Source organism: Oryctolagus cuniculus, chromosome 15 (genome assembly GCF_051225735.1).
Source record: "Oryctolagus cuniculus isolate XC-2025 breed Fujian yellow rabbit chromosome 15, ASM5122573v1, whole genome shotgun sequence".
NCBI lineage: Eukaryota > Metazoa > Chordata > Mammalia > Lagomorpha > Leporidae > Oryctolagus > Oryctolagus cuniculus.
In genome coordinates, this window is record NC_142881.1 from 20,438,609 (window position 1) to 20,457,063 (window position 18,455).

At 45.0% G+C, this 18,455-nt stretch overlaps 1 long non-coding RNA gene across 3 annotated transcripts in view; it reads left to right on the forward strand.

Moving 5' to 3' along the window:
• LOC149121927 (uncharacterized) overlaps window positions 1-17,342 on the forward strand; it is a 106,212-nt gene extending 88,870 nt beyond the window's left edge. For all 3 annotated transcript variants that reach the window (XR_016221582.1, XR_016221581.1, XR_016221580.1), the window contains 2 exons: window positions 13,096-13,233; window positions 16,082-17,342. This is a non-coding gene — a long non-coding RNA (uncharacterized LOC149121927). The remainder of the gene's footprint in view (window positions 1-13,095; window positions 13,234-16,081) is intronic.
• The last annotated feature ends 1,113 nt before the right edge of the window (window positions 17,343-18,455 follow it).

Here is an 18,455-nt window from a genome sequence, read left to right on the forward strand (position 1 = left end):
CTCTTCATCGTGTTGTGTTCTTTTGGGGACATCATGTTGTCTTCTTTATTCTTTTTTTCTGAATTGCTGCATTCATTATTTTGCATTTGTGGGAGATACTCATCGGTTTCTTTTTTGTTTTGTTTTGCTTTTTCCCTGTGATGGCTTTTATCTCTGGACTATCCCTCTGTGGCTTAATGGAGTGCCTGAATTTTCAGTGACTACCTGGAGGTGTGTGGTTGGTATGGCCAGGGAGCTCTGTTCAGTGCTCTAGTGTGAAGAGTGTCCAAGGTGACTCCCAGATTGGGTGTGGTAAATCTCTCATTCTTTTTTAATCAAATGGCAGGTTAGTTCTGCTCTGTTGGCATAGTCTCACATTTACCTCCTCAGAGACCAATGCCTTGGTACTTGCCCCAGTGGGTATAATATTTGCCTACACTTCCACAAGAACCACACAAAGCATTCATGTAGTACTTGGTGTGAGCATGGATTCTACAGCGATGACCCTCACCAGGGAATCAGGGAGCCAGATTGTATGGAGCCTCCCGTAGTGACTGCCCAAAGTCCCAATCACACCCTAAGGCGCCCCCCCCCCCGTACACATTTTCTGTGAATGTTTTCAATATTCCTCATGTGAGTGGATTTCAATAAATTTTTGTACCCAAGTAAGCTTACCTTTTAATTCTGTTGTCCGTGAATTGTTTCTGAAGTATGGTTGGAGGATGATAATCAAAAAGTGAAAATCGGTTTTCTCCTTCAGGACTGTAAGTCTTCACCCAAGGCCTGGAAGGATGGAGGGTTGAGTGGGACCAGTGGTTATTCTTACCATTTTCTTGACAATAATTGTTTTCCTTAACTGATATCCATGTCCAAAGCTGCTGTGGTTTGAAGATTCATCTACTCCGAAGCTCACATTGAAGTTCAATTGCCATTGTGATGGTACTGGGAGGTGAGACCTTAAGGATATGTGTAGGTCATGAGGGCAGAGTTCTCACTAATGCATTATCACAGGAATTGATTCTCCCCCTCTTGCTCTTTCTTTCTCTCTGTCTCTCCTCTCCTCTTCCTTTCTTTCTCTCTTCTCCCTTTTCTCCTGTTCTTCTTCTCTCTTTTCTCCTCCTCCTCCTCTTCTTCTCCTTCTTCAGATTTATTTACTTATTTGGAAGTCAGAGTTACACACAGAGAGAAGGAAAGGCAGAGAGAGAGGTCTTCTGTCCGTTGGTTCACTCCCCAATTGGCCGCAAAGGCCAGAGCAGCGCTGATCCGAAGCCAGGAGCTTCTTCCAGGTCTCCCACGCAGGTGCAGGAGCCCAAGCACCAGGGCCATCTTCTACTGCTATCCCAGGCCAGAGCAGAGAGCTGGATCAGAAGTGGAGCAGCTGGGACTTGAAACGGCGCCCATATGGGATGCTGGCACTGCAGGCGGCCGCTTTACCCGCTATGCCACAGTGCCAGCCCCTCTCTCTTTTCTTGCCTTTCTGCTATGGGATGCCTTCCACCATGTAAAATGCAGTGCCCTCATCAGATGATACCACCTTTAAATTTTTAAAAGTTTATTCATTTGTATGAAAGCTAGAAATAGGTAGATAGATATATGGGTCTTTGATCCACTAGTTCTAACTCCCTAAATGCCTATGATAACTAGGGTGTGCCAGGCCAAAGCCTAGAGCCAGGAACTCTACCCAGATCTGCCACATAGGAGTCAGGAACCCAAGTACTGGGGACATCATTTGCTGCCTCTCAGGTACATTAGTAAGGAACTTGATTAAAAGCAGAGGTGGGACTCTTCGATATGGGATGTGGACATCCCAAGTAGTGGTTTGACCTGCTGTGGCACAATGTCCACCCTGCGATGCCACCACCTTAATATTGAACTTCCCAGCCTTAAAACTGTGAGCCAGTAAATTCCTGTTCATTATACATTATCCAGTCTGTGACTAAGACAACTGCATACCAGGAAAAAGAGAAAAATACTTGGAGGGTTAAACCTCCCTCTAAAAAATGCTGTTGTTAATCCCAAGCTACTAACAGTAATGCTAATAGCAACAATAAATCCAGTGCATTAGAGCAACAAATCTAAACTTGGAAAGTTGCCCCCACACTTAGTGTCCTAGGTGAGTGCTTCCCCACTCAGTCACTCCACCTGTCTGGCTCACTAGGGGGCCCACTGTGCAATCACATCAGTGACAGAAGGGCGACAGGAGCCCTCCCCTGGTGAAATGCTGGTCTTTGGATCATGTTCATTTGTGTTTTATACACAAACTGTTATGCCAACTAGATTTATTTTGGAATTTTCTCAAAATTTTCACCTAGCTTTACAAGATATGTTTCTCTTGGATACCTTGTTTGGAGGCAATTTGGAGGTCACAAATTTAAGTGACAAAAATCCTGACTGGATTGGGTGAAGTTTATCCTTTATAATTCACTATGGTCATTACTACCACCATTCCCAAGAGTAATGATCTCACTGGTATGTGTGGGTGGGACGCTGTCCAGATTGAAATTCCCTTTGTCTTTCTATTCACGCAATGGCCATATGTGTTAGCCAGTCCTTCCCTGGCCCTGCTCACTGTGGGGATGAGGCTGATGAAGCTAAGTGATTTGGCCACACAGTGGATCACTGCAATATTCAGGACTACTGGTCTACTCTTCTCGCCACTGAACCATGAGGACCAAAGGACAGAGACATTGGAAAAATGTAGCACTGTACTGGTGTCAGGAGGAGCTTGCCACTCAAGTCTGGACATGGACATCTTTGTCCCAGGCCTACTCCTTTCTGTGGAGAGATCCTCCTCAAGTCACTTTGCTCCCTGGATATTAGGTTAGTTACTAGAAATGTCAGGGGATTGCATCAGGGGTCATTAAATCTCTCACCACTGTCTTTCCATTCTTATCAGAAACAAAAGCAACACATTGCAGGTGCCCCTTCCTTTCTCTAGCCAGTGCACAGGAGAGATTTAGAAAGTAGAGGGAGAATGGAGGAAAGCCGGAGACCCAGCAAAAGCACCCCAAGGACCCAGTCTCACTCATCTTCTCCATCCCTCAGAGGGGCTTCTTGGAATCCAGATGTGTCTGTTCCAGAGAAGCATGACTTTGAATCAGCAGTCATATGTGGTTGGAGTCCACAAAAATCAGAATTACAGACTTTGCAGGTCGTGTGGTCTAAAGTCCAGATGAGGAGCCTGAAGCTTGGAGGTCAAGGGAGTTCTCTGAGGTCACAGAGTGAAAAAGGTGCAGCATCCACAAAAATGTGTTGTCAGTGAAATTAAGTTGTGTTCTAATCCTGGTTTTCTAAAACACACTTTACTGGGGTATCACTGACATGCACAAAGCTCAGAGTTTGACTATTTCGTATCCGTTATATAAATGATGTGATCACCACTGGCTTTTTTTTTTTTTTTTTTTGACAGGCAGAGTGGACAGTGAGAGAGAGAGACAGAGAGAAAGGTCTTCCTTTGCCGTTGGTTCACCCTCCAATGGCCGCCGCGGCCGGCGCGGTGCGGCCGGCGCACCGCGCTGATCCGATGGCGGGAGCCAGGAGCCAGGTGCTTTTCCTGGTCTCCCATGGGGTGCAGGGCCCAAGCACCTGGGCCATCCTCCACTGCACTCCCTGGCCACAGCAGAGAGCTGGCCTGGAAGAGGGGCAACCGGGACAGAATCCGGTGCCCCAACCGGGACTAGAACCCGGAGTGCTGGCGCCGCTAGGCGGAGGATTAGCCTAGTGAGCCGCGGCGCCGGCCACCACTGGCTTTTGTCACATTGTGAGAGCAGGACCAGAACTCTCTTGTTTGCCTCATAGCCCCAGACTCCAGCACAGACAGATACTCAGGAAATAGCAGCTGAAGAGTTGAACAAACAGACAAATCAATGAAAAATTATAGAAAGAAGGATGCCTGATTTAGAATATTCTTCTCAGTTCCATGAGAAAAAGACAGCCTCCCGTTCACCCCAGTTCTTCATCCAGATTTTGAACTCAGAGTGACTCAGGCAAAAGAGGAGGGTGGATTTGTGCATTTCCGTTTCTGTTGTTATAGCACAAAGTCACAGGCCAAGTGCATGGTCATGCTATTTCAGTCTCCTTGTTCTCCTGGGGCAGTGGGCTGGGTCAAAGTAAGCCTTGCAGGAGCCTGCTCACATGGGCAGAAATCAAGTCCATATTTAGTGTAGGGTTTGGTTAGAAATCAGTGCTGAAAATTTTGTTTTTGGTGACTGTCAGCCAAGAATCTGTTAATGCTGGTGTTCTAGATATTTCCATGGTGGCACTTGGAAGTGCCAGTTCTGTAGTTCTTAACATCCCCTCCATCCAAACTCCTTTGGCTTTGATACTCTGTTCTGAGCTGTTGAAGATGGAAATCTGACACGTGCTCCCATTGGGTCATTGCTAGCTGGCTGAACTTCTGTGTTTCATCTCTCTGCCTTTAGTTTTCAGAGGTTTCAGACTTATTCTGACACAGAGATTTCAGAGGAAGATTTTGGTGATGCAGATAGGAGAGGATCCGTGTGTCATAGACACCTCTCTTTCATGTAGATATGGACACAAATAAATAATAGGAAAAGGAGTACATCAGAGGAAATGAGAACTTGGGCCGTAGAGCCTACTAAAGCCTGCTCCACACCCTAGCGGTCAGTTCTGCCTTGTTTGTGCTGGGAAGGTCAGGTTTTCCAGTCCAGCTCTTATAAATAAAATAATTTCTTTCTCTGAAAGGTCTCAGACTACAGATTTTAAAGCTGATAACATATAACAAAATGATTGTTTAATTGGGAATACATTTGTCCATACCAAATAACTACTGTATTTAGACCATGTAAAATGTTTTCTTAAATGGAATAATTAAGAAGATGTTATTAAGAATTTCATTGGATCTAATGAAAGCTTCAAGTTTTATTGGAGAGGAATAAAGGGCCCTAATGGAAGTTGTTTTTATGGGCTTCTAAGTGCATTTTAAATAGGGGCAGGCAGTGAATCTGAGGGAAAGTCCCATCTGGTTGGATTCTCATCAGCTACCCTTGTGCAGTATTGATTAGGTTTGGACAAAGGCAAAGCCAGTGTCTGTCCTACCTCCTCCCCCTTTTCCATGTCATGCCACCTTCAGCTTGTCACTGACGGCTTGCTGAGCACCATGTCCACGTCCACTGTAGTCAAAGCCACTCTTTGCTCTTGCGTGTGTTAGTCTGGCAGACTCCTCATTTCTCCTGCTATTGCACTGGAACCCTTCTCCATGCTGTGGTTCCTAGGAAGGTCCTTCAGTGACTGCCTGCCATGGCTCACAACACTGTATGCTGTCTCGTGCCTGCCTATCTTGATCTGCTCATTCCATGCAGGTCCTCTGGCTTCCAGCGCCACGCTGGAAGAGATCTTGTTCTTCCTCCTCGAGGCACATGGCTATGCTTTCCTTCTGTTTGGGATGCCTCTTGTCTTCTGCACTCACTGCCTTTTCCCGTTGAGCCTATGGATCTGGGCTCAGTGGCTACTCTTCAGGGAAATCTTTCTGAAACCCTGCCCAGAGCATGCCTCCTTTCTTTGGCTTCACAGCACCAGGCACCTCTTGTTTATGGTTCACAGCTCTCATAGTTTTACACGCATTTCCCTACTTTGTTGTTTTGTTTTTATTTGATGTTGAAAGAATTATTAAGACCATACTTCAATATGAAAATAGGAACCCCAAAAGAAATATACAAGTTGGTAACTACATAGGTAATTCTAAATCATTGACTGTAACTCCAATATTCACTGCAGCTACATTGTGTATTACCACATAGAGAATTTTTTTTAAAGATTTACCTTTTTATTTAAAAGAGTTACAGAGAGGCGGAGGCAGAGGCAGAGAGAGAGAGAGAGAGAAATGTTTTCCTTTTTAAAAAATATTTCTTTCTTTCTTTCTTTGAAATGCAAAGTTACAAGGAGGCAGAGGCAGAGAAAGAGAGAGAGAGAGAGAGAGAGGGAGAGAGAGAGGTCTTCCATCTGCTGGTTCACTCCCCAATTGGCTGCAATGGTCGGAACTGGGCCATTCCAAAGCCAGGAGCCAGGAGCTTCTTCCAGGTCTCTCCCATGTGGGTGCAGGGGCCCACGCACTTGGGCCATCTTCTACCAGGCCATAGCAGAGAGAGCTGGATAGGAAGTGGAGCAGCCAGACCTTGAACAGAAGTCCATATTGGATGCCGGCACTGCAGGCAGAGGCTTTACCTGCTATACCACAACACCGTCCCCCTACAGAGAATTTTAAAAGCTAAATTTAGAATACTAGGAAGATAGCAGGGAAGATACCACTGGAAGATATCAGGGTATAATTTTTGTTAAATCCTTTTTAAGTCCCTATTTTGTTGGGAAGTTAGTAATTAATTTTATCTTTTGAAAGGCAAGCATGCCTGCTAATACTATTGAGCAATTGCTGAAGCAATAGAATGTAACACTGATAGAACTTTGTAACTGAAGGGAATAAAAGTGCGAAAAGAAAAGTCCATCCATTCAAAGGGGAACGGGAAAGGAAAACACAAAGGAAATAAAACTTGTGCTAAAATAAATGCCAAACACATGGGATGCACATTGGTTGGAAGCTATTTTTTTTCTTTCAAACTTTTATTTAATGAATATAAATTTCCAAAGTACAGCTTATGGATTACAATGGCTTCCCCCCCATAACGTCTCTCCCACCCGCAACCCTCCCCTTTCCCACTCCCTCTCCCCTTCCATTCACATCAAGATTCATTTTCAATTATCTTTTAACTTTTATTTAATAAATATAAACTTCCAGAGTACAGCTTTTGGATTACAGTGGCTTTTTCCCCCCTATAACTTCCCTCCCACCTGCAACCCTCCCATCTCCTGCTCCCTCTCCCATCCCATTCACATCATGATTCATTTTCAATTATCTTTATATACAGAAGATCAATTTAGTATATATTAAGTAAAGATTTCATGCACTCACAAAGAAACACAAAGTGTAAAGTACTGTTTGATTACTAGTTATACCATTGATTCACATAGTACAACACCTTAAGGACAGAGATCCTACATGGAGAATAAGTGCACAGTGACTCCTGTTGTTGACTTAACAAATTGACACTCTTGTTTATTGCATCAGTAATCACCCGAGGCTCTTGTCATGTGTTGCCAAGGCTATGGAAGCCTTTTTTAGTTCACCAGGAAGCTATCTTTTTTTTTTTTTTAAATAAAAGCAATTGAAGTTATTTTTGGAAAAATGGGAAAATTCAAATATTAATTCAATGATGATATTAGTGAATTATAATTCTTCTTAAGTGTGAAAATGGTTCTTTAGATATGTGGGAAAATACTCTCAAATGTAAGAGACAAATTTTAGGAGATAAATTCTTTTTTTTCCTTCTTTTTATTTTTTATTGTTTTCCCCCCGCAAGGAGATAAATTCTGAAATACTTGCAAGTGATATAGTATCTCCAATTTACCCTGAAAAGGTGACCATGCAAATCAAGTGACAGGCTATAAGCCACAGGGCACTGTACACTGGAAATGGTGAACATTTATTAGCTAGTATGAATGAGTTTTATATTTATTTTTATCTGCACTCAGATGACTTTACTCATGCCATTTCTGTTAGCTGCAGATGACTCCACTCACTCATGCTTGTGAAGTTCTATATCCACACACCAATAAGGAGAGAGAAAATGCTGTTATTGCACTCCTTTTTTGATTAACCATCTCCCTTCTCTGCAGCTTGTATCTGTGAGCCATTTGGGTGGCACTGACTAGAGTGTAACCACTGCTGTACCTGTTCTACCCCATCTCACACAGATTGATGGCAAAAGCATGGTGGTTAGTACTGGGAGTTCTAGAGCAGATGATCAAGGCTTAAATCTAGAACAAGCTACCTAAGCTCTTTGTGCCTTAGTTTTCAGAGAGAGAGAGAGAGAGAGAGAGAGAGAGAGTAAGAGAGAGAGAGAGAGCAGGATAGAGAGAGAGAGAGAGCAAGAGAGAGAGAGAGAAAGAGAGAGAGACTCCAAGTGCTTACAACAGCTGAGGCTGGGTTGGGCTGAAGCCAGAAGCCCAGATCTCCATCTGGGTCTCTCACCTGGGTCAAGGACACAAGTACATAACCTATTTCCTGCTACCTGAAATGGAACATATTATCAGGAAACTGGAATCTGCAGCAGGAGGCAGATGACAATCCCAACGCTCTGACATGGGTTGCAGGCTACCCAGTAGCATCTGAACCACTGTGCCAGATGTCTGCCCTGTTTGTGTGTATTATCACTTCTATTTTTTTCTTTTCTCTTTCTCCGCTTCAGGTTTTAGCTCCCTGTCCACATTGAGGAAACTGAGGTTGGGTAAATAACTGACCCCTGGTCCTCCATCCGGGGACTACTGAAGACAATTTCGTCTCCTAACTCCTGAGCCTGTAATCCCCAATTTGATTCCTGGTCCAAGAGTGGAAAGGGCGGTGAGTTCGCACGGCCCATGGTTACCTCGCTCACCTCGCTGAGGACAGTTCATCCTGTTTGGCTGATGTTGTTCTCAGAGCTCACGCTAGGGCAAAATCACTTGGAGCCACCAACCTACCCCTCAAAAATGCCAGTGGAAAAGCTTTAAATATTTAGGGCAACAGCTCAATGCCAAAGGCTAGTTTGTGTCAGCCAGCGTTTCCAGGTGAATGTTAATTACAACTTATGATAATTACAGATACTTAGTGTGGTGCCCATGTGGCAAGTCAGGTTCATGATGAAAGTGAGGGCAGATGCCTTCTGTGGATGATCTGCTATTCCAAGAAAAGTCATCTTGTATAAATACATAATTTAATTATTTCTGGAATATTCCTAGAATCTAGATATCACCTGGCTCTGCAAAAACGCATTGCTATGAACAGTTAGGAAACAACCTCATATCAAGCAATGTTGCCATTTAGATGCTGCCTGTTAAACTGAAAATTTCAATTGTCCTTGTAAAGATTTTTTATGATTACTGTTGTAAATATTACTCATGTTGTCAGTAAAAGGAATTTTTAGAATGAGAGTATAGCTCTCTGCAGTTTCAGAACCTTTGTATAAACTATTTAACTATGTTGGATTCATACAACCGTACCACATGTGGATTAGATTGGGAGTCAACAGATGTTTTATGTAAAAAGACAAATAGTAGTAAATAGCTTGGCTTTGTGGGTCATATGGTTTCCGTGTTCACTGTTACTAACTCTGCCATTGTAGCATGAAAGCAGCCATAGACAAAAGGTAACCAAATAGATCCACCAATGAAACTATTTATAAGAAAAGTACATACTGGATTTGGCTTATGGACTGAAGTTTACCAGACTCTGAGCTAGATTATGCAGGAGTTATCATCTCCCTTTTTGCAGCTATGGATTCTGTGGTCAAAGGATTAAATGATTTTCCCAAGACGAATTAGTGAGAGAAACTTGGTCAAATGTTGGTTAACTCCAGGTCTGGTCTTCTCTCTGCTGAGTTGCAGTGGCCAGTGCAATCCTGGGGCACTGTGCTGTGTATCAGGAAATGTACATGTCTGCAGGTCTGGACACGGGCCCCAGATTGGCTCCTCTTAGCTGTATGACTATTACAAAATTAGCCTCAGTCAATTCACATAAGGAATGGGGAGATCTGCTGAGGAATTTCTCGGGTCCTTTCTGGCTTAAAAATTTTGTGTGCTTAAGATCAGGGAAGGGGAGGGAATATTTTCTTGTGAAGTATTTCAGGTTAATCTTTCATTACAAGTTTTCGAGAATTTATTTACATAGAAGTCATGATAAACCAGCCAATGAATGTTTACTGGACCCATTATGCTGTGAAAAGATGGAAGAAATAGATGACATGGTCTTTGTATTTAAGTAATTAATAGAAAGAAAAGCATTTTATTTTTTTGGTGATATTGTCCATGTGTCTTTTTTTTCCCTTTTTTTATTTAATAAAGGTGAATTTACAAAGAGCAACTTCTGCATTGTTGTGGCTCCCCCCTGCCCTCCTGCAGCCCTCCCATCTCCCACTCCCTCTCCCATCCCACTCTTCATCAGGTTTCATTTTCAATTATCTTTATATACAGAAGATCAACTTAGTATACACTAAGCAAAGGTTTCAACAGACTGCTCCCACACACCCGCACAAGAAAGAGAGTACTGTTTGACTAGTGGTGTTATCGTTGACTCTCATAGTAAAACACGTTAAGGACAGAGATCCTACGTGGGGAGCACGTGCACAGTGACTCCCATTGTTGATTTAACAATTGACACTCTTATTTATGACGTCAGTAATCACCCAAGGCTCTTGTCTTGAGCTGTCGAGGTTATGGAAGCTCCTTGAGTTCACCAACTCTGAACTTGTTTAGTTAAGGCCATATCACAGTGGAGGTTCCTTCCTCCCTTCAGAGAAAGGTGCCTCCTTCTTTGATGGTCCATTCTTTCTGCTGGGGTCTTGTTCACCGAGATCTTTCATTCAGGTTGTTTTTTCCACAGTGTCTTGGCTTTCCTTGCCTGTGAGACTCTCATGGGCCTTTTAGCCAGATTCGCATGCCCCAAGGGTTGATTCTGAGGCCAGGGTGCTGTTTAGGGCCTTTGCCATTCTATGAGTCTGCTGTGTGTCCTGCTTCCCCCGCAGGCTCATTCTCTCCCTTTTAATTCTATCCTTCATTGTTTGCAGACACTGCTCTTATTTGTGAAATCTCTTGGACACTTACCCTATCTTTTTGATCAATTATGTACTAACACTTATCACTTTAACAAGTGAGATGGCATTGGTACATGCCTCCTTGATAAGACTGAATTGGAATCCCCTGGCACATTTCTAGCTCTACCATTGGAGGTAAGTCTGAGTGAGCATGTGCCAACCTGTATATCTCCTCCCTCTCTTATTCCCACTCTTATATTTAACAGAGATCACTTTTATGTTGATTTTAAACGTCTAAGAATAATTGTGTATTAATTACAGTGTTCAATCAGTTGGTATTAAAGTAGAACAAAAAGAACAACAACAACAAAAAATACTAAAAGGAATAAAATAGTAAGTTGTTCCTCAACAGTCAAGACAAGGGCTGATCATGTCATTGAAGAAAAGAGTTTTGTAGTGCATAAAGAAAATGAGTAATCTGTGTGTAAAATGTACCGATTGTTCTGGGTTTAGAGAGAAGAATGGGGTGAAGAGACGTGTCCCACAGTTGACAGAGCTTGGTGTAAAGAATTTGCTTGTGTTTATGTCACAGTAGGTCAATGAGTTTCATTTAGTTAGATGGTGTGCACTGGGGAAATGTGGGAAGTATTGATTTTGGTACCACTTCATGGTTAGTTGGACTACCACATCATCTAAAAAGTATAGTATGTGGGGCCAGCACTGTGGTGTAGTGGGTAATGTCACCCCCTGCAGTGTTGCCATCCTATGTGGGTACCAGTTCGAGTCCCAGCTGCTCCACTTCTGATCCAGCTCTCTGTTATGGCCTAGGAAAGCAGTAGAAGATGGCTCAAGTCCTTGGGCCCCTGTACCCCTGTGGCAGTCTCAGAGGAAGCTTCTGGCTCCTGGCTTCAAATCAGCTCAGCTCTGGTCATTGTAGCCAGCTGGGGAGTGAACCAGCAGATGGAAGATCTTTCTCTCTCTCTTTCTCTCTCTTTTTCTGCCTCTGCCTCTCTGTAACTCTGCCTTTCAAATAAATAAAATAAATATTTAAATAAGTACAGCACACAGAACTTTTCAGCTTTGTCAGTAGTTACAGACACGGCTCTGCTTCCATTAGTGCACGTCAGTGAAGTTTGCCTGTTTTTAATCCTATTTTGAGCCTTACAAGGAGGCACCTATCAGGGAACAGCTGATTATTTATGATCATTCACTCAGATCACTTTTGTCCAATTCCCTAGAAGAAAAGAAGCAAGTTCTGCCTACTGATTGGTAGTGTGCAGAGGTGAGAACTTCAGTTCCATTCCTGAAGATGGGAAGGAAGTGGTTTTCTTCAATTCCTCCTAGCTTACTTTCTCAATCCAGGAGTGCTTTACAAGGAATATTCTCTTCAATCACTAAAGGTAACTGGCTGTCAGGATGTGAGTTTGGCTAGTTTATTAAACTGTATGTGTTGCCACATGGCTATTTAATATGAATCTTACCTAATTAACTCTATCAAGCCTGGGTATTCAATTGGAAAAGCCAATTGAAGCATTACATTGTGAGAAGTGCTATCACCATTCCTAAAAGAGAAGGGTTGGGAACCTTTGGGACTAAAGGATCAGTTACATCTGCCTTGCTTGATCAGTCAGTGCCTGCTCCTGCTACAGGGATGCAAAGTTGCCTTCTGCTCTCCAAGGGTGAAGTTGACACTTGTTGAGCACTTTCTAAATACCAATTATTGTTCTACATTCCACCCCCCCAATACATTATGCCATCCAAATCCTGCCACTATTCTTGTATTTCCATGCTCATTGTAGGGGTGAGAAAGGAGGCTGGGTCTCACTGGGCTTAACTTGTACAAGTTCACACATAGGTGACAAGCCGTGCAGCAAGGGTATGAAAGAATACAATGTGATTCCTGGGGTTTTGTAATTCATCAAAAGGTAAATTCAAGATGCTGGAAATTGTCATGTTCTGACAAAGAAAGTGGTTAATGAATTTAACCCTTAGACAGGTGTAAAATGGAGAAGTACCGCTTCACGGATGCACTCCCCAGTTGCCATGGAGATAAGTGCTGAGGGCGAGAGTTGTCCTGGAGAAGACAGATGGAAGGTTCCATGGGGTTATCTCTCTAAGGGTCAGAAAACAAAGGCTTTATTGACTCAGTCCTTTCTTGCCCTGTTGCACAGTTGTAATTTGGGTAAATAGAGGCGGCAGGAGAAAGTCACAGGCTCAGTGAGACCACAGATCTGCAGTCTCACCTCGTGTCTGCGTCCTCAGTGGTACCCCCTGGGGCAGCACTGTGGGTCTCTGCTTCCCAGTGGCCAGTGACCAGGTCGTATGTGGTTGTGTTCAGAAGCTAGAAGGTTTCTACTTGTCTTTTGTTTGTTTGTTTGTTTTAATTTTTTTTATATTTTATTTTATTTCATTTAATGAACATAAATTTCCAAAGTACAGCTTATGGATTACAATAGCTTCCCTCCCCCATAACTTCCCTCCCACCCACAACACTGCCCTCTCCCACTCCCTCTTCTACTTGTCCTTCTCATTGCAGAGGCTCTGTCTATGTGGAGATGTATTGGGAGTGGAATGCCACCAGAGGAAACAGGAAAAGTTTCACCTCTGAAAAGGATGAAATGCAAATCCTTTTAATGCATCGACACTTCTAACACAGCATAGAGTTAAAAATGAGGTATGAGAGCAGTGTGCTTGGGAAAAGTTGTTGATCTCTTTATTCTAAAGCTGCCTCACACATTAAATGAGCATGCAAAGTTCTACCTCATTTTATCAAATGAACAAATGCTTATCATAGGGGGCCCTGGCATGTCCTTAATTGGTAGCTGTCGCTAGGAAGCAGTAAGTGTAGTGTTTGTAACAGCTGTGACTCACACTAGCTGTCACTTCAGTCAAGTGACTCTGTGCTTCAGTTTTCACATCTGTAAAATGGGGGTAATGATCTCACACATTCCATGTAATACCTAAGGGACAGTGCCTGCCTCATGGTGGGCACTCAGTCAACTGAACTGTCATCATCACCATTACATTAAAATTTCCTTTTCCTTTGTCAGTGAGCTTTAGCTCAAAGTGTTAAGTCTTTGCAATAACAAGATCTTTTATTTCATTTAAAAAGTTTTAAAAGCTTATTGATTAAAGTCCTACAGGATCTGAGTCAGAGCTATGTAATATTTGTACTAAGATCTTTTTTTTATTGAGAAAGTCAGACTATTGCTAAGTAGGAAAAGCATCTTCTCCACATAAAAGTCACAGCACCAGTCTAACGCATTTCCAACTCTGTTGCTGCCTAGCTGCCTCCAGGTAACCGACGGTGACTCTTGCTGCCCTCTTCTCTTAGATGCCCGAGGCTGAGGCTGAAGCAATCATGCAAAGCCCACAAGGGTGGGCGAGCTATCTGGTTACAGCATTCGTACATTTGCTGTTTTGGCCATTGAAAATAGAAGTCCCTGAATTACTAACTTTTCCAAAGTGATACATGATTGCGAAAGTAATTTCTATGGCAAAGACCATGTGAGTTTTAAGACAGATCAGAATAACCTGACAATGTTAAAATTATGCTATTGAAGTCCCTATTTTCTCAGAGCCATCTCTGTCCTCTGGGTCAGTTGTACAGGTTGTCATCAAGACGGTAAGATTTATTTTTCCTCTAATTACAACATGACATCCAGTTTTATGGAAGACATAGCTGTGGCGTTCACTTTTAGAAGGGTGCAAAATCCAAGGCATCAGTTACAGATGTGATTATGTGCATGACAAGGAAGATGGCTTGCAACAAAGAGATCAGAGAAAATCAGCCTTTATGAATCTCTGTGGTGCTGTTCAGATGTTTAAAATATGTAACAACATATGATTCATTCATTGGTAGACAGCAAGCATCCTTGCAGGAAATCGGAGTCTGACTTATTTTGTGCAATTTTCTATGTTTTGCATTCTCATGCATTACATATAGGGCATACACTATTTACCCTTTAAGCTATTTCAAGGTCTACATACGGTTTTTCCTTATCACCTCAGACATTTCGCACATAATTCGTTAGACAGACAATGATCTGGTGTCTAGAACCAGGGCGTAGAGTCGCTGCTGGCATCTCTTTTTCATCCTGCCATGTGTGTACTAGAGCAGCGTAGTTGATGTGCATTTATTTGGACTCCCCAGATGGTCTCCTGCATCCATTGTCATTAACTGAACGATTTCAAAGCACACCTGGTTTGTATTAGGTGTTGGGGACCACACTTAGAAAACATGAAATATGACTCAGGCAGGCTACCTTGGGAGAGCACTGGACAATGAAAACTTTTGTTTATGAAAACTTAGGGGACAAAACAAACTGTGTGCTATCCAGTTTGAAAAGAGTCCAATTAGGTGTATCAATGAGTGACTTGCAGAGCTGAGCTATTCTCTGCCTTTTTCCACATAAGTGAGAACTTACATGATCAGTCTTCTTATTTTATTCATGAATTGAGAATCACGTCTTCTTGTTAGGATGAGATACACCACAAAAGGAGTGTAACAGAAAGACTGACACAGGTGTTCAGATATATGCGACCCAGGCTGCCCCTTCAAGTCGACTTGGGGAGTTACAAAATTATGTCAAGCATTTCCCCATTCCTCTTTTGCACTATTGTAATGACAGCTATGACTAATTACAATGTATTAAAATTGGCCATAGATATGCACACCTCACACTCTGGGAATCCACCATAAGACAGAAAGCAGACATAGGGCCCTGGAGCCAGGCTACAGATGCAGAACCAGGCCCAGGGGAGGGCGGACCTGCCAGCAGGGTTCATGCAGAGGACTGCGTGGAACAAGGTCCACTGTGGATCCTGCTCACAGGAAGGCTTGCTGACTCCAGAGTGTGTGAAACCACACTGTGGACAGCTGGGCAGGCGGGGCCGAGGGCACCTCCCATTCCTGCCTCCAGGATCCTTGGATCCCATGGTGGCTCCGGGAGAATGTGAGACCCTTCCAGCCAGTGCCCTACCTGGAGACAGGAAATGACAAATGCCAGGGATTCAGGAAATATTGACCAAGGGCTGTGTACACAGGCCTTTTATTAGGTGTGGCTGAGCATCAGGGTTGGTTGGGAAGCAGGATGATAGTGCAAGGCATTTGATGGAAACTGCGAGAAATTACTTTCCACGCATCTGCCATGTGCTAGGCGAGGTTCTGTTTTAGGGACACAGCACTGGACAAGGAGAGGTGTTTCCTGGTTTCATGGTGATTATGTTCCAGCAAGGGGACAAAGAGCAAACCAATGACCAGGCAGTAGTAGCCAGCATCCCTCTGGAAGGAGAATGAGATAGGACTGGATGGCCACAGATGCCTCTCTGGTCCTGTGCCAGGTGAGTTGAGGCCCGGGGGAGTTATTCATTCATTTGCCGGAGGCCCACTGAGCACTGCTCAGGAGCAGCCCGAATTTATCAGAGAATAAAGCTGTGCCACTCCCCATTGTCATGGAACTGGCACCTGGGAATAAGGGAGCTAAGCGATGACCTAATAAATAAATGGCTTTAAATTCTAGAAAGTAACAAATTGCAACGGAAAGAAGAAAAAGTGCAGCAAGAGGAAGTAAGCTGGGGCCATCGAAGTGGATAAGGAGCGCTGGCCATAGGAAAGACAATTGGGTGACATCTGAGCAAAGAAACAAAGGACAAAGCTGCAAAGACTTCTGGGGAGAGTCCCAGGCACACCCAGGAAGCTCAGGGGACTGTGAGAGGCCCAATGAATCCCTGTCTTCAGTGCCTGTTACACAGTAGTGGATGACAGGGCAGCCAGCCCAAGCTCAGCGCCTGGCTTCGACCTCGCTTGCCCCCAGCTCCCGGCACCCTGCTAGACCCCTCAGCACCTCCGTTCCACCCCCACGGCTCCCCAGAGCTTTTGGTCAAGTCTCCCTGACTTCTTCGACTTTGAGGGCCTCCCTCCCAATCCACTAGTGAGACACTTTCTTGTACCCACAGCTGCTGGCTCTGTAACGTGAGACCCCAAGTCCCCAGATGACCAAAGCCTGGGATACTCTGTCACCTTCATTGCTTCAGGTCCCTCCTTTGGGGGACCCCTAATGAGTCTCTCCCAAGGCTCTGAAAGTCCCAGCAACCCTTCTGCTGTTTCCAGCAGTTTGCAGACCTCTCTTCTTTTTCCATCCTCACCGTCTCTTCCTCCAGACAAGCCTGTCTCACCTCTGTTTGGGGCTCCTGCAGTAGCATCCCCATCAAGCTCCTTGCCACGCAGCTCTCTAACAACTGTATGATTTTCTAAGGCCCAAGTGTAGGCTGGCCTCTCCCTCTCTCTCCACCCTCCCTCTCCCCACCCCATTCCTCTCCCATACACGCACACAGGACATACAAACACCAGTTCATCCCGTGGACCTAAGAGGTCCTTTCCAGGAAGTCTCTGATATCAGCGAGCGCACGGAACCCCTTAATTGGAGCTGTCACCGTGTCTGCATTACTGTTCTGATCATAGTGATTTGTGCTTGATGTTTACCTGTGAGCCTCCCCCATTACCCAGACTGTATCCTGAGGACACAGCTATTGCTCCATCCACTCATGCCTTGAGCAGCATCCAGCGTGGGGTGAATGTTCATGCAGCCAAGAGGTCAAAACCCACACCCACAGCTTGCCGCCTGCCACCTGCCTCTGTTGTGTGGGCTCTGAGCAAGAACAGACTTTATGTGAACATCTGCAGTCAACTTGGTGGAAGACGTGACTTTGAACTCCCGAGTAGCAAAGTGTTATTCCCCTGCCTCCCCCAAAATTCATTCTCATTAATAGACTTAAATTATGAAACATTGTACTCAATTACATGTTGGATTTTATTCTAGCTCAGATCCTTGATTTTGTCTCTTGGATCTCAGGGTCTAAAATATCCGTGATGGGGCTGGTGTTGTGGCTCAGCAGGTGAAGTCGCCACCTACTACACCACCATCCCACATGGCACCAGTTTGCGTGCCATCTACTCTGCTTCCAATACAGTGCCCTGTTAATGTGCCTGGGAAAGCAGCAGAAGATGGCCCAAGTGCTTGGGCCCTTGCTACCCATGTGGGAGACCTGGACGGAGTTCCTGGCTCCCGGCTTTCAACAGGCCCAGCCTTGAACCTTGGGCCATTTGGGGAGTAAGCTAGCGGATGGAAGATCCAGCTCCCTGTGTCTCTCCTCCTCTCTGTAGCTCTGGCTTTCAAATAACTAAAAATAAACCACAAACAAAACAAAACAAAAAACCCCGCCCTTTTACAGGTGCAGTTTGCTGACTGCATGGCAAGACCTAGAATTCGGAGTGCCGCTTTGAGCCGCAAGGGGCGCCAAAGGCCTGACTGCGAGATCCGGCTCTCGGTAGGTCCGTTCTCCACTCTGTCACCCGGGCCTGGGCCCAAGGGGGTTCCCGGCCCTGCCAGCCCTGACGTTGCCCAGACGCACCCCTTCCTTCCTGGACCCTGGTCCCCCACCTGCTTGTTTCTGTGACGATTGCCTCCCACGCCGCTGTGGCTCGCCGCCCTGGTGTGACCCCCTTGCAGCCTGCGGTGTCCGCCCCTCCTGGGCTGTAGGGGTAAGTGACCCGCCAGCGCCTGCCCTGCTCCTCTGTCCAGTGTTGGGTGTCGTGCGTGTCGCCGTGTTGTACCGTTTGGGGCAGGGGACAGTTCTTCAGGCTCAGGGTGAGTAGGAGGGGATCCGAGCTCAGCCTCTGGCCTGCTTGGAACTGTTCCATGTCCCTGGCGCCACCCCACCCCGCCTCCATCCAGCCTGTGGACTCCTGGGGTACCCTGGCTCAGGACCCCCGGCCCAGATGGATGCCCCCCCCCCCCCTTTCCCTTCGTGCTCCTCGTGTCCAGGAGCATGAACGCCACACCCGCCAGCTCACTTAATGCCTGTTTGGAGCTGGCCGCGGCCACAGCCTCCGGG